Raw genomic sequence first — 16,038 nt, forward strand, 5'->3', positions numbered from 1 at the left:
ACGAAAGTCGTGAAGGTCATCCAAAATCAGTTGTTATGTCAGAAAACATTGATGCTGTGCAAAAACTAATAATGCAAGATCGTCATGTGACATACTGCGAGATTGAGACAACCTTAGGCATTAGTTCCACCAGCATATATAAAATATTGCATGATCATTTAGCCGTGAAAAAGGTTTGTTCTCGTTGGATCTCACATAATCTGACAAAATCTCAAAAAGATGCTCGTGTCGATTGGTGCAAACAAATGCTTAAGAAATACAATGGCGGTGCTTCAAAAGACGTGTATAAGATTGTAACAGGTGACGAATCATGGATCTATGCGTATGAGCCGGAAACTAAACAGCAGTCGACTGTATGGGTGTTTCAAGATGAACCAAATCCAACAAAAGTTGTTCGCGCTCGAAGCACTTCGAAACAAATGGTCGCCTGTTTTTTCGGAAAAACTGGTCATGTGGCAACAGTGCCTTTAGAGGAACGTAGAATGGTCAATTCTGAATGATACACAACCATTTGTTTGCTGGAAGTCTTTGGTGAAATAAGGAAAACAAACAAGCGCCGCCGGATCATTCTTCATCAAGACAATGCCAGTTGTCACACATCTCGTCTAACAACCGACTATTTGAGCACTCAAAAAATCAAATTAATGGGTCATCCGCCGTACAGTCCTGATTTGGCACCAAATGACTTCTTTTTGTTCCCGAACGTCAAGAATAAATTGCGTGGACAACGATTTTCGTCGGCAGAAGAAGCCGTTGATGCGTTCAAAAACCATGTTTTGGAGGTGTCTGAAGCGGAATGGAAAAAATGCTTTGACAAGTGGTTCGAACGCATGCAGAAGTGTATAGATCATAAAGGAGAATATTTTGAAAAACAATAAAGTCATTTTCAATGACAAATTACTGTTTTTTTATTTTTAGGCTCAAAATATAAATAGTGCCCTACGTAGGCATCGATTTTCTTACGAGGAACAATTTCAATTTTTCAAATAAAAGTTTAATTCTTGAAGAAAAGAAATTTAAAAGATGTGACAAATCACATCCTAGTAACATAAAAAAAAGTTCAAATGTATTAATCATATTTAGGGATGACACTGGAGTAATTACGAGGATGAATGATTCTAATAAGTCTATTTTACCGAAACATTTGCATGCTGAAATTAAAAGTATTGAGGATTTTCTGGTATATTCCATTACAAAGAAAACCTTGGATAATACACACTTGCAATTATTGAAAAAAAAATACTCGTCTCTCGCGTCTTCCAGAGCATTCTAGTGAAATCTGAAATATAATATAGAATATCACGATATTTTCACTTTGCCAGGAGATCCGCTTCCATTCACTGATCTAATCCAACATGAGATTAAAACCTCAGACGAAAATCCTATTCATACAAAACAATATCGTTATCCTCCCATACATCAAGAAGAAATTAAAACGCAATATAAGAAATGTTAGCTAAGGGTATAATAAGGGAATCGGATTCTCCTTATAATTCGCGACTTTGGATAGTACCAAAAAAACAAGATGCCTCAGATAAAACTAAATGACGATTAATAATTGACTTTAGAAAGCTTAATGAAAAGACTATTCAAGATGCCTATCCACTTCCAAATATAGATGAAATTCTTGATCTTCTCTATCTCGGCAACGTGCGTTATTTCTCAGCTTTAGCATCGGGATTCCATCAAATAGGTATGAATCCTAAAGATATTCCAAAAACAACTTTCTCCACTCCGAATGACCATTATGAATACACTTGTATGCCTTTCGATCTGAAGAATGCACCTCCGATCTTTCAAAGAATGATGAATAAGGGACTAAAGGGATTAATAGGAAACAATTGCTTTGTTTATATTGACGATATAATAGTTTACGGAAAAAACTATTGAAGAACATAATAGAAACCTGAGACTATTATTTGAAAGACTTAGGCAAGTAGGGCTAAAACCGGACAAATGTGAATATTTAAGACCCGAACTTGAATATTTAGGACATGTGATCTCGGAATGAGATATACAGCCTAATCCGAATCGTAGAAAAAGTCAAAAACTATCCAGTCCCATTGGATTCTAAAGGAATCAAACAATTTCTGGGATTGGTTGGGTATTGGGTTGAAAGTTTATTAAAGACTTTTCTAAGATAGCAAAACCATTAACACGCCTCCTTCAAAAGTCTTCAACTTTGGAATGGAAAAATGAATAGCAGAATTCTTTCGACTCTTTAAAAAGTAAATTAATGACTCAACCTGTATTGTCATACCCGGACTGGAATAAATAACCTTTCGTATTAACCACAGATCCAATAAGGCGATAGCCGCTATCCTGTCTCAAGGGACAATAGGCAAGGACAAGCCACTGGTTTTTGTCTCTTTAAATAAAGTCGAAACATGATACAGCACGACTGAAAAAGAATTATTAGCTATTGTATGGGCAACTAAACATTTCAGACAATACTTATACGGAAGAAAATTCAAAATTATAACTGACAAATCTTTAATTTAGCTAATGAATGTAAAAGATCCGAATTCAAGGTTAATGAGATGGAAATTAAAATTAGAAGAGTTCGAATACAAGATAGTTTACAAGTCGAGAAAAACAAATACCAACGCCGATGCTCTTTTACGAATTTCGGTTAACGCGGTCGACTCATATATTACAAATGAAAACACGTGCTTTCGGATTTAGTCAAAACAAAACTTATCAAAATTGCCTTTAATAAAGATCCAATCCCAGGATGGAAAAATATAGATCTAAAATCTGTTTCCCCGGTAAACCTTCGAGTTTGATGCTACCAATTCTTCAGGATTTAAATGCTGATCCTGATAAATGGATGTTAAATTTTGTTGGACTTATTAACAAAAAATTCAGGATTCCATTAACACTCTAATTTCTATTCTACATGACTTATTTCAAAAACAAAAATTATTATCGAAGGGCGGCCCTCACAATGGTTCCAAGAAATAAATCCAGCAACTAAACCTCTTCTTAGTCCACCAGAGGAATCTCCCTCTCGATTCAAACTTAAAATAAATAGATAAATAATAATTGAAAATCAAGTTGATTGACAATTGAATAAAATGATCCTTTTTATTGAAACTCCCCCTGAAATTACAAGAGATAATGAGATTTACATTTCCCCTCATACTCACAGACAACTTAGCATTCAATTACACGATTTTCTAACAGAAAATGATCAATACGTAAATGTAATACATGACTAAAAAGAGATACATTACCAAATTAATTTTAGTTATTGATGAATACTATCTCGGAGAAAAACTATATATTGGATCATCTAAAAAGTATCCGCGGTTTTTTGTTACTAGATGTGTTGACCATCAACACCATGTAGTGACAAAAAACCGCGGATACTTTTTAGATGACCCAATATATATATATATATATATATATATATATATATATATATATATGTGTGTGTCTCTAAATATTTTTCCGAAATATTAAATAAAAAAGAGATTATTTCAGACGCGCATTCTGGAATTTTAGGCGGACATTATTCGATAGAGAAAACACTTCAAAGAATTAGACAAAAATACAATTGGCAAAATATAACCGTTGACGTTAAAAAATTTATTAGTAAATGTGAATCATGTCAATTCAACAAACCAGGTATCCAAAATCCTTATATATATTCCTCTCTGGATATCCCTCGAGCTCCTAATGAAAAGATATCCATAGATGTCATGAGACCATTTGAGTTGACAAATAGGGGAAATTGTTATATTATGGTTGCACAAGATTATCTTACATATGCAATACATATTAACAGAACACATTATAGATAAATCTACCACATCAATTATTAGAGCACTCTGGTATTCTTGGCTTAGATATTTTGGTAAACTCAAAGAATTCCTATCAGACAACGCTCTGAAATTCACTTCGAATGAATTCAAAACACTTTGCGATCAATTACATGCTAAACATATACTTACGTCAGTTTATCATCCACAATCAAACGGGAAAAACGAAAGGTCACATATTATTCTTACAGAATATATTATATAAGGCATTATATGAAAGAACAAGAGCAATGGGACATGATATTGCAATGCTCGTATAATTGTACGGTAAATAAGAACACAAGATACATACCTTATGAGTTACAATTTGGCAGGGAATCTAATCACATCTTCAGTGAAGAAGATGATAGATTATCCCTCCAAAAGCAAATTAACGATCTGCATATACAGCATGAAAATAAATTGGAAGAGGTACGCGATTATCAAGACTCCAACTTCCCTACTAAATCCTATACTTCAATAGAAAATAATGATCTGGTACTCGTGAAGAATTTCAATGCTAAGTCATTCGAACTTCAGTGGAAGAGTCTGTTTCCTATGGTTCGACATGACAAATTCATAACTTATCATGTTCGCGAAAACACAGAGATTAAACAGTATCACAGGAATAACATTAAGCCTTTGATTACAAGTGAACAAGATGAATTTGAAATTTATTCCTTCTTCTGTTGATTCTCCAGGATCACCTTAGTAAAGGGATAGAAAAATATATCGTCACACTACTCAATGACGACGAAATCATTTACCTTGAAACGTTAAGTAAAATTAAATTGTACCATGAACAGTGGAAAATAGTGATAAGATATGATTTAACGAATTTAGAAAAAAATTGTGATATGCTTAGTATTGCGCATACGAATTTATATCAGAGATATTTTCTTGAGTTGCTTAATGAAGAAAATTGGACTTGTTCCTCTAAACACCGTCTTGCATGGCGACTCACCGAAATAACCGGCGATTTAGACAACATGTTACATTTAACGGAACTTCAAAGAAGGACAAAAATTAAACGCAGATTATTCGACTTTGTAGGAGAAGTAAAACATATTTGGAACTTTAGCTGATGGAACAGATGCGAATTATTACAATAACGAATTAGATAAATTGTATGCCGATCTGAAAAATATTGTTCAGTATGTAAAGAATTAAAGTAGAATCTAGTATTATACTTAAACCTTAACCGGTGAAAAAGCTATCGAAATTACTTCAGCCACGATAAGAAATTTGAATGAATAGTTTAATCGTATTAGAGATTTGTCAACAAAGCTAATATTCAGATAGATGAGGCATTATTAAATTTGGACGATGAATTGCAAAAACTAACGAATATTAGGAAAATAGAAGAAGTTATTGTTGATGGAAGACATGGAACTGTTAAACCATATGTTTTATCACCTAAGGAATTATTTAATATTTTCAGAGAACATAAACACATAGACAATTTCCCTGTACCGATGAAATACATTACACCACATTTATAGATATAAGTGATATATCAATAACTTTAACACAAAAACAATTGTTTATTCAATTTTTAATTCCCTTAATAGAAGATAAAAATTTAGAACTAGAGTAATCTCACTTCCCAGACACGGTTGGTTAAGACACTCAATTGTAGATACAACTCAAAATCTTATTTTATTAGACTCTTTTAGAACTACTGATTATTTATGTCGATTAGCGAGTTAGAATTAAATAAAACTAAAAGACTCGGGCAATATCAGTTATTAAAGCGATCTTTATGCCTCTCAATCTAAAAATAATATCAGCATTTTCTATGCATCGTGAATATTGCTCAATTCAGAATTGTGAATATAAAATACAGTTTTTTTAATTCAGTTAAATTAAAAAATAATATCAGCAATTTCTGTGCAATGTAAATATTACTCAATTCAATATTCTGAATATGAAATGCAGTTTTTCAATCTAATTGAATAAAAAAAAAATTTTTATTTAAAAATGGACCATAAATACTTAAATTATTTAAAATTATAAGTAGGAAATTTTTCGTTTTAATCCAACTAAGTTCAAAAAAGTTGTAACTTAAAAATAATTGAGCTATGTTCTTTTGTTTTTCTTTGATTAGAAATAAAATGAATGGCTGCGTTCAGCAGAGAAAGCAACTGTTGTAAAATTCTTTAATATGATTGGTCTTGCCCTTAGTTAGATCTCATTGGATCTAAATGTATAAACCAATTATATTCAAGAATTCTACAACAGTTGCAAAACTGCTCTCTGCTGAACGTAGCCATTGATCGATGTGAACACTCGCAAACCGAGTCAAACGCAGCTCGAATATTAGACTAATCATGGCGTGCGACGGCCAAGCGAGATTAGATTATCTGACACTTACTTGTTGTCTCACAGTAATGTAAATTATTTATATTTTAAAAAAACAGAAAGACAAAGGGCTACGAGCCTAAAACAATCGTTATAAAATAAAAATTTTTAAAACGTTAATAAATAAAACATGTCATCTAGTTAAAATATAAATTTTAATTTGCCGGTAACAAACAAAACAAACCAAACGTTTCAATCCCTGTTGGATCATTATCAATGTAAATAAAAACAGTGGCAATATTACATAGTTAAAACATACAAAAATCAAAGTTCGCTCTCGATCGCATCATTAATAATCAAACTTGCTCAATTTAGAATAAATGTTACAAGAATGTTGTATGTCGAAAACCATGTATTCCTTTTGATAGTGTATGTAGATTATAGCAAACATAACTTGTTTCTGTTAAAAAGTATAAATATAATATAAAATTGTAATCGGAATAAGTAATCAAATCTAATAAGAGAAATACAGCTAAGAAGCAAGGAATATAAATAAAAATAAAAAAATAAAAAAGTAATATTATGCGAAATGTACATTAAATTCATTAAACCGAATTGCAATTGTGTGATGAACAATTATATATCATTAATTTAGTAACAGCTAATGAGAATAAATACTTTCTATTGCGCGTTAATATAATAAAATAAAACCATCGTCTATTCTTAGGCAATGCGATGAAATTGAAATAGTCATTACTCTACGACGCTCAGAGACAATATAAAATCCACATATCAAGACAAGAAGGTTAAAGTGGTAAACTAGAAAGGAAGAGAAATATAAGAGGGAGAAAATAAAGTAGAGGGAAGAGAAAGTAAGGAGTGGGGATGTAAAAAGAGAAAAAATGCTGTGTTAAAAGGAAAAGGAGATGTTAAAAAGGAGAAAGAGATTGAATAATCTGTGAATAAGTTTCCGATAACGAATCTATATTATTCTTTTTATTAAAAAAAAATCTTGTTTCTGTCTTTTGATGTAAATCATTTCAGATATTAATCTCTTAAACAAAGCAATCCAAAATTTTCACTTCGTTCCATCTAAAATTGTGGTCGAAATTGATACGATGATCAGTTATAACAATAGGAAGAATCAGTATTCTTTTTAATATCAAAGATGTATTCGTGTAATCTCGTACTTAATTTTTTCTTTGTCCGACCAACATAGCTCGCCTCACAATCGTCACAGGAAATCTTATACGTTCTTAGATAGAAAATCCAACTTATCTTTATTATTTTTAACAAGATTTTTTAATGTGTTAGGAATAGAAAAGGCTAGTTTGCAATGGAATATATTGGAAATAGCAAAAAAGTTTTCAGAAATGAATTGACGTAAGGCATCGTGAAATATTTGTCTTTAACTTGTGAATTGCGTGTAATATGTTTATTATGTATATGGAACTTTAATCTTTGTTCAATTGTAGAGAAGATAAATGACAGAGGATAACAGTTATTTAAGAAAATGTGAATAGCATCTACCAAATTTTTTTGTTGGAACCGTGGATGTGATAAGAGAATAATCTTGTCTATGAAGCTGATGATAGTGCCTTTTTTGGCAAAGAGGATGATTTGAATGGAAATTAAAGAGCCTTCCCGAGAACGTCTTTTTATGATAGATGTCAAATATAATTCTCTGATCATCTATAATAAGCAACTGTATCAACAAAACTCAATTTACCAATCTCCAAAGTAAACTGCACTCTCATATGTAAAGAATTAAAAAAATTTAAAGCATCATTGATAGTATCATATGGAAGTGCAAGAAGATATTATCAACATATCTACAATAAAACAAAGGTTGTACTGATAATTTATTGATTGCTATTTCTTCTAGATTTTGCATTACAATATCAGCAATTATCGATGATAACGGTGAACCCAATGGAATACTTGTTTATAGATATTATTATTAAAAGCAAAAAGTTGAATCTAGAATAAATTTAACTGCAATGGTGAATTCATTTTTAGAAATGTTTGTCTTCGTTGAAATGTAAATCTATCGATGCTATTTAATACTAGATCAACAGGAATATTAGTAAAAAGAGATACTACATATATTGAGAATCAAAAACTATTTAATTTAATTTCTCAACTAAATGGAAACTGTCTTTAATATGGCTAGGAGCTTTTGATATGCTATCATTAATTATATTGTGTAAAAAAAGAGAAAGATAATATAGTGGACTGTTAATAGAGGATACAATCACTCTCAATGGGTTGTCGTCTTTATGTATTTTGATCAAACCGTAAGCTCTAGGTGTTAGCGCGTTGACTATTTATCAATTCATCGATGTAAGCGCTCCATGCCCGCGCGCGTTAGTTGATAAGTCCCGCCATGGTAAGGCCCGTTACCGAGAGGGGGAATTGCCTCGTGTACACGGACATTGGCGCGACGATAGGGAGTGTGGTGACGCTGGGTCCATGCAAGACGAGAAAGCATGCAGAAGTCCGCGATTGCCATTAAACATAAAGTTATAAGCAAAAATTGTATTGTATTCAGTCAACCATTCACATCACATACACAAAATTTGGTCCTTCGAGCCGGATTCTAAAGCAACATCAGCAACGTCAGCATTCGAAAAGCATCACGCACCGCAATTCCAACCAAACTACCGAGTCATTAAGGAGACGATTTCAAAAATGGCTGATCTTCGCCGAGCACGAAGCTACATCAAGGCGAGAATAACAAGACTGCGAACGCGAGTGACGCAAGCCAACGGCATTGACGAGGAACAAGCGGAAGCAAGGCTAGAGAAGGAATTGGAAGACACATATAATGATTTTGAGTCCATACAATGGCAATTACTAGAAAAAGAGGGCGAATTCAACGACGAGGACGTACTAGAGCAGGAATGTTTCGAAGAAAGGTATTTTGAGGTAAAATCTTTGTTAAAGCGATGCATGAAGCTATCGTCGGCGTCGGACGCTGTATCGCGAGAAACAGACACGGTCACTCGGTTGTTGCAACAGCAAACTGAGCTTATGGAACAAATGCGTCGCGATGCTCAGCACGAAGGCGTGGACGCCACGACACCGCGTAGTAATAACGAGATGTTGTCAGCCATTCTCGCGCGATAAACCGACATATTTGACCGCGTGGTAAACAATGCAGGCACGATTAACACAGATACTAGAGTAAAGTTGCCTACCATCAAACTACCGAGGTTTGATGACAAAATCGAGGATTGGAAAGCTTTTTCTGACAGCTTTCGATCAATCATACATGTCAGACCGCAACTGTCTGATGTCGAAAGGTTTCAATATTTAGTTTCGTCAATCTCAGGAGACGTCACTAAAATTATTGAATCAATTGAGCTAACGGATCAAAATTATTCGATGACTTGGGAATTACTGCTAAGTAGATATAATGATCCTAGGTCGCTCAAGAAAAAACATTGTTTGTTCACAATGCCCGTCGTAGCTAAAGAGTCAGCGAAGACTCTTCGCGAGTTAATCGATTATACTTCTAGGTACCTACTCATGTTAAAGATTCTAGGATTACATATCGATTCTTGAGATGATCTGATCATGCACATGATGGAAGATAAGTTCGATGTGAAAACTCTTCGAGCATGGGAAGAGGAAACAAAATCTAGCGAAACAGTGACGTTAAACGACATGCTGGAATTTCTAAAAAATAGAAGCCTCATTTTAGAGCGTATCAAGTCACGATCGAATGACAGGGCTCTCAAAGAAAGGGAGCTGCGTAACAAGGGCTCTCATGGGCACTCTAAATCGCAAGCTGGAAACAAGGGTGCTGCAAATCTCAAAACAAGTTCTCTAACCTCTTCTCTGAATACGGATAAGTGTTTCCTCTGCGATGGATTACATCTTTTATTTGTTTGTGAGAAATCTCTATCGGTTGCCGATCGCATCAAGGAAGTCAAACGTCTAAAGCTATGCATAAATTGCCTCAGAAATGACCATTACGTAAAGGCATGCAAAAAGGGTTCCTCTCGAGAATGTAATGGGAAGCACAATACATTATGTCATCAACAACAGGCTGACAAGGACTCTGCAAAATCAGAGCTGCAGGACAATAATCATCAATTAGTTGCTAATGTAGCGGTTAATCATGCATATCACAAGGTAAAAAGGCGACGAATTCTCATGGCCACTGCAAGATTAGAAGCAACGCTATGTAATGGCTCGCTAATTCCGATTCGCGTACTGCTTGATAGTGCCAGTGAGGCAAATTTTGTCACTCAAGCTGCGTACAACAAACTAGGGCTGAAAAAAAATAGGGCTTTCAAAATTGTGACTGGTCTAAACGAGATTGAAAACAAGATTCACAGTATTTGCGAAGTTCATGTAAAGTCGAGGTGCTCCACTTTCCAGGCCAGTGTTCAATGTCTGATCGTGTCCAAAATTACCAAGAATTTACCGTCCACGAATATAGATCGTGACAAACTACAGATACCGAGTAATCTTGTATTAGCTGACTCAGAATTTCACAATAACGGTCCAATAGATATGCTACTGGGAGCGGAATATTTCTTTGACTTGTTAGACGCGGGTAAAATCGAGCTTGGGCAGGATCAGCTAGTTTTACAAAATACGAAACTTGGATGGATCATAGCAGGTGCCATCTCGATATCGGCCTGCAGGGATTCGGCCATCGACAGGGGAGCGACAAGCGCATTGGTTTGTTCGGTAGAGCTTCGCGATGTGTTAAAGGAATGTCTGGAAAGATTCTGGAAATTGGAGATAGCGACAAAACAAGAGCGTTATCGATAGACGAAAGAAGATGCGAGCAGCATTTCGAGCAAACTGTCACGCGAACAAGCAATGGTAGATTCATGGTAAAATTACCTTTCCTTATTGGTGATAACCGAAAGCGAATTTACTTATTGGTAATAACCGAGAAGTAGCTTTGAAGCGTTTAATGCATTTGGAACGCACACTCAAGAACAATGAAGTCATGCGAGATCGTTATGTTAAGTCATGCGAGAATATATCGAGTTAGATCACATGTCAGTCCTGAAACCTTCGCTTGACGATTGTAAAGGCACAATCTATTCATTATGGGGTTAAAAGAATCTAGTACTAGTACAAAATTACGTGTTGTATTTGATGCATCCGCTAAAAATAATAAGGGCGTGTCTTTAAATGATGCTCTTTTAATCGGATCCGTTTTACAAGATAGCTTAATCGACATAATTATTCGTTTTCGTACTTACAAAATCGCTTTAACTGCCGACTTACAGAAAATGTATCGCCAGGTGTTGATTCAGGAAAATGATCGCGATTTTCAACGAATTTTATGGAGATTTTCGCCTGAGCAACCTGTACAAGATTATCGCTTAAATACTGTTACGTATGGCCTGTGCGTCTTACTCGGCGGTACGTTGCTTGAGACAATTAGGTGAGGAAGGTAAAGAGAGTTATCCGCTTGCGTCCCATACTCTATTGAATGATACTTATGTCGACGATATAATTTCGGGGGCTGATATGATTGAAAATGCTCGTTCTTTGCAAGAACAGTTAACTATGTTATTACGAGAAGGAGGATTTGAAGCGCACAAATGGTGCTCTAATTCTGACGACGCACTGAAAGGAGTTCCGCACGAGCTCTGTGAATCTAATTCTAGTTTCAAGATTGATGTGAATGAACTATTCGATATTCGATATTCGAGCTATTCGAATGTACTATTCGAGCTTTGGGGCTCGAATGGAAGCCAAATTCGGACAGACTTCAGTTTACCACAAATATATTGGGTCATCTAAAAAGTATCCGCGGTACTTTGTCACTAGATATATGACCATTAACACACATCTAGTGACAAAAAACTGCGGATACTTTTTAGATGACCCAATATAATAATTGTTCATCACAATTGCAATTCGGTTTAATAACTTTAATGTACATTTCGCATATATTAAATTACTTTTTTACTTTTTTATTTTTATTTGTTATTCCTTCCTTCTTAGCTTGTATTTTTCTGATTAGATTTGATTACTTATTCCGATTTTATATTATATTTGTACTTTTTCGATAATTTTATATTATATTTGTACTTTTTAACAGAAACAAGTTATGTTTGTCTGTAATCTACACTACATACACTATCAAGAGGAATACATGATTTTCGATTAAAACATTCCTGTAACATTTATTCTAAATTGAATGAGTTTGATTATTAATGATGCGATCGAGAGTGAACTTTGATTTTTGTATGTCTTACAAACTTATGTAATATTTCCACCGTTTTTATTTACATTGATAATGATCCAACAGGGATCGAAACGTTTGTTTTGTTTTGTTACCGGCAAATTAAAGTTTATATTTTAATTAGATGACATGTTTTATTTATTAAAAAATTTTTATTTTATAACGATCGTTTTAGGCTTGTAGCCCTTTGTCTTTCTGCTTTTTAAATTTATTGAGCCTTATTACTATTATAGTTTTATTTATATTTTATTATATCTATTAAATTATGATATTTTTATTATATCTATATAATTTTGTGCACTGGTTTAGCTGGTTGTAATTAAAATAGAGAATGAATAACACATTTATCAATTGAAGAAGTGCTGTAGAAGACTCATAAGCCAGAAGTTCTAGATTCGAATCCCGCACTAAGGTGCGTTTTTTAATATCAATTTGAAGTAGTTAATTTTAGGTATAATTATTATAAATGCTTAGGAATAAAATTTATAACCCTTAAATATGAATGTTTTTTTTTTTTTCGAATATTAAACTAGTGTCAGCTCGGATCCAATCCATTTCAATCCATTCAATCCATTTTCATGGATTTAAAGTATATTTTTATATTATGCATTAAAAAAATTTTAATCTATTTTAATCCATTCTCGTTTGCTGAGCGAGCAGTTCGGCCTTACTTCGGTCCTACTCACAAGACGAGCAGACAATTAAAAACAAGGATAACTGAACATGAACGAATGATCGTTTGTTTTGTCACTCGGGAGCTGCTCAGGGTTGCTCCGAATGAATCCAGCGTACTTGAAATGTAGGATTCACACTATGTCCGACATTCATTGTAACAATGAATGTAAGATGTCATATGACGGATGTTGTACGTAGTGTGAATCCTATATTTCAAGTACGATGGGTTCATTCGGAACGATCCCGAGCAGCTCCCGAGAGAAAAACCCAGCAAACGAGAATGAATTAAAATGAATTGAAATTTTTTTTTATCCGAATGCGTATTTTAAATAGCGCATACTTTTTTTGGATTTAATTAGATTCAATTGGATTCAGTTAGATTCAATTGGATGTAATTGGATTGAAAAACTGCATTTCCTATTCAAAAAATTCCTATTCAAAAATTCAAATTGAACAATATTCACAATGTATTTGTGTTGTTTGTGTTGCACAGAAAAAACTAATATTATTTTTAGATTAAAAGATAGAGATATGTTCCATACAATTCCTATCAATGAATAAAAATGCATTCAGGATTGAAAAGCATTCATTTTAACATTCGTGAATCAATATTTCTGAAATTCTGAATCCATTTCAATTCATTTCAATCCATTCTCGTTTGACGTATAGAAACATATAGATGCACAGAAGAGATGTGTATACATTATCCTATGGTAGCTTATAGGCATTTTCAATCTCCATGGGACATCTTTTCTTTGTCTTTTGTACGACTACATATTACTATACATTAAACTGGTATTTTATAGATCTTTTAGTTCTCATAGGGCATCTGTCCACATTCCTATAGGTACCTCCATTACTCTATTTGCATTCCTATGAATTTCCTACGTATACCTATGCATGCTGTGCAAATCCTGTAGGTAACACAAACTCCTACAGAATCTTATATTCCTTTATAGGGACCCATAAAAAAATTCATGGGAATTTATAGCAAGATAATCGATGTAGTCGTTAATATGCATGAGCAGTTGTTTCGGAAGTTAAAGAAAGTTGAATAAAGGTTAAAGAAAGAGAAATAACACAAATATATACCCTTCTCTCTCGCAAGATTTTGACAAAAATACCTTATGATGTGCCCAACAAACGAAAATGGATTGACATGAATTGAAATGGATTCAGATTTTTAGAAATATTGATTCACGAATGTTAAAATGAATGCTTTTCAATTCTGAATGCATTTTTATTCATTTATAGGAATTGCATGGAACATATCTTTATGCCTTTGAATCTAAAAATAATATTAGCTTTTTTTGTGCACACAAACACAATTGTGAATACTGTTCCATTTAAAATTTTGGAATAGGAAGTTTTTCAATCCAATTGCATCCAATTGAATCTAATTGAATTCACTTGAATACAATTAAATCCAAAAAAAAGTATTCTTGCTATTTTTGAAATACGCATTCGGATAGAAAAAAATTTCAATCCATTTTAATCCATTCTCTTTGCTGGGTGACTCTTATTATATATAATTAACTTACAGATGAAGATAAAATTAAATTTAATAATTTATATTTGTGTTATTTAAAGTAATCTCATTTTAAGAAAAATGAGGACATTCTGATCTCAAAAATAATTTTTGTCAAAAATTAACTTTTTTTAAACTTTAGTTAATTCAATCATAACATAACTTTTATTAAGTTAATTCTTTATGTGGAATATCGGGTGTTCAGAGAACACACAACACACGGGATTATATTTTTATCGAAACGTTGCTTTTTATTTTCCGCACGTTCGTACAAGTATGTCTAACTCTAACCGACTGGCCGGCGCGCAACCACGGCGGCGAGCTTCCCGCGACAATCGTCTCAACTATACTAAGAAAAATGGCTTTCGCCATCTACATCCTTCCACGTCATTTTATTCCTTCAACTTTTAATTTAATTTGATAAGCCATTAACTTTAACTTAATTTAGTTTTACAAAAACATTAACTTACCCAATCCTGCTTTTAATGATGTAATATCTTATATATATAATTTTTCTTTTGCATTTTTCATCTCTATTGATAATCAAACTTGAATGATATCATTAAAATCACAATTTTAAATAAAAATCGAATATTATTTAAGTTTTAAGCATATGTACATGTCTACAAAACTAATAAATTATGAAATTAGTACTGTATTACTAGTTTATTATTCTTATGCCCATTTCCACCGACGTAGATTAACTTTAATCTCGATTCAACTTACTTTTCGTCTTTTTCTAATCTTTAGGGCCAGTTTCACCAATGCCTTTATTCGTAAAAGTTCCTTTATCCATCGATTAACTTTGAGTATTGTCGACTGCTAAACTGAAAACTCATCATCTCTAATCTAATTTCGAAAATATGTATTTGTAAAAAAATAATCAAATATATTTATATTTCAATGTTTTATTTATTATCTCCACACAACACTTTTCTTTACTATTACTAACAAGAATAAGAGAAACATAGATTTTTAAGTTTTGCTGTTGGCTATTCTGGTGATAAAGTTAATCGACGAATAAGCTTAGCTGACTGGCCCTTAGAACTAGAAAAAGACAAAGAGTAAGTTGAACTGAAATTAAATTAATCTACTTTAATGGAAATGGGTATTAATCACTTAAATTTTAACAGGCATGCGAATTTCCATAAGCGTCGAAAATCTTTAATAGTATCTCATTGGTGTTTGTATTGGGTCATCTAAAAAGTATCCGCGGTACTTTGTCACTAGATATATGACCATCAACACACATCTAGTAACAAAAAACCGCGGATACTTTTTAGATGACCCAATATATGCTTTATGAAAATCCTCTGTGTCTATTCTCAGCAGACGAGAATGGATTAAAATGGATTCAGATTTTTAGAAATACGAATTCATGAATGTTAAAATGAATCCTTTTCAATCCTGAATGCATTTTTATTCATTCATAAGAATGGAGTATATTTCTATTCTTCTCAATCTAAAAATAATATTGGGTCATCTAAAAAGTATCCGCGGTTTTTTGT

The sequence above is a fragment of the Acromyrmex echinatior genome, chromosome 6 (assembly GCF_024713525.1).
Source record: "Acromyrmex echinatior isolate Ae372 chromosome 6, ASM2471352v2, whole genome shotgun sequence".
NCBI classification, from domain to species: Eukaryota; Metazoa; Arthropoda; class Insecta; order Hymenoptera; family Formicidae; genus Acromyrmex; species Acromyrmex echinatior.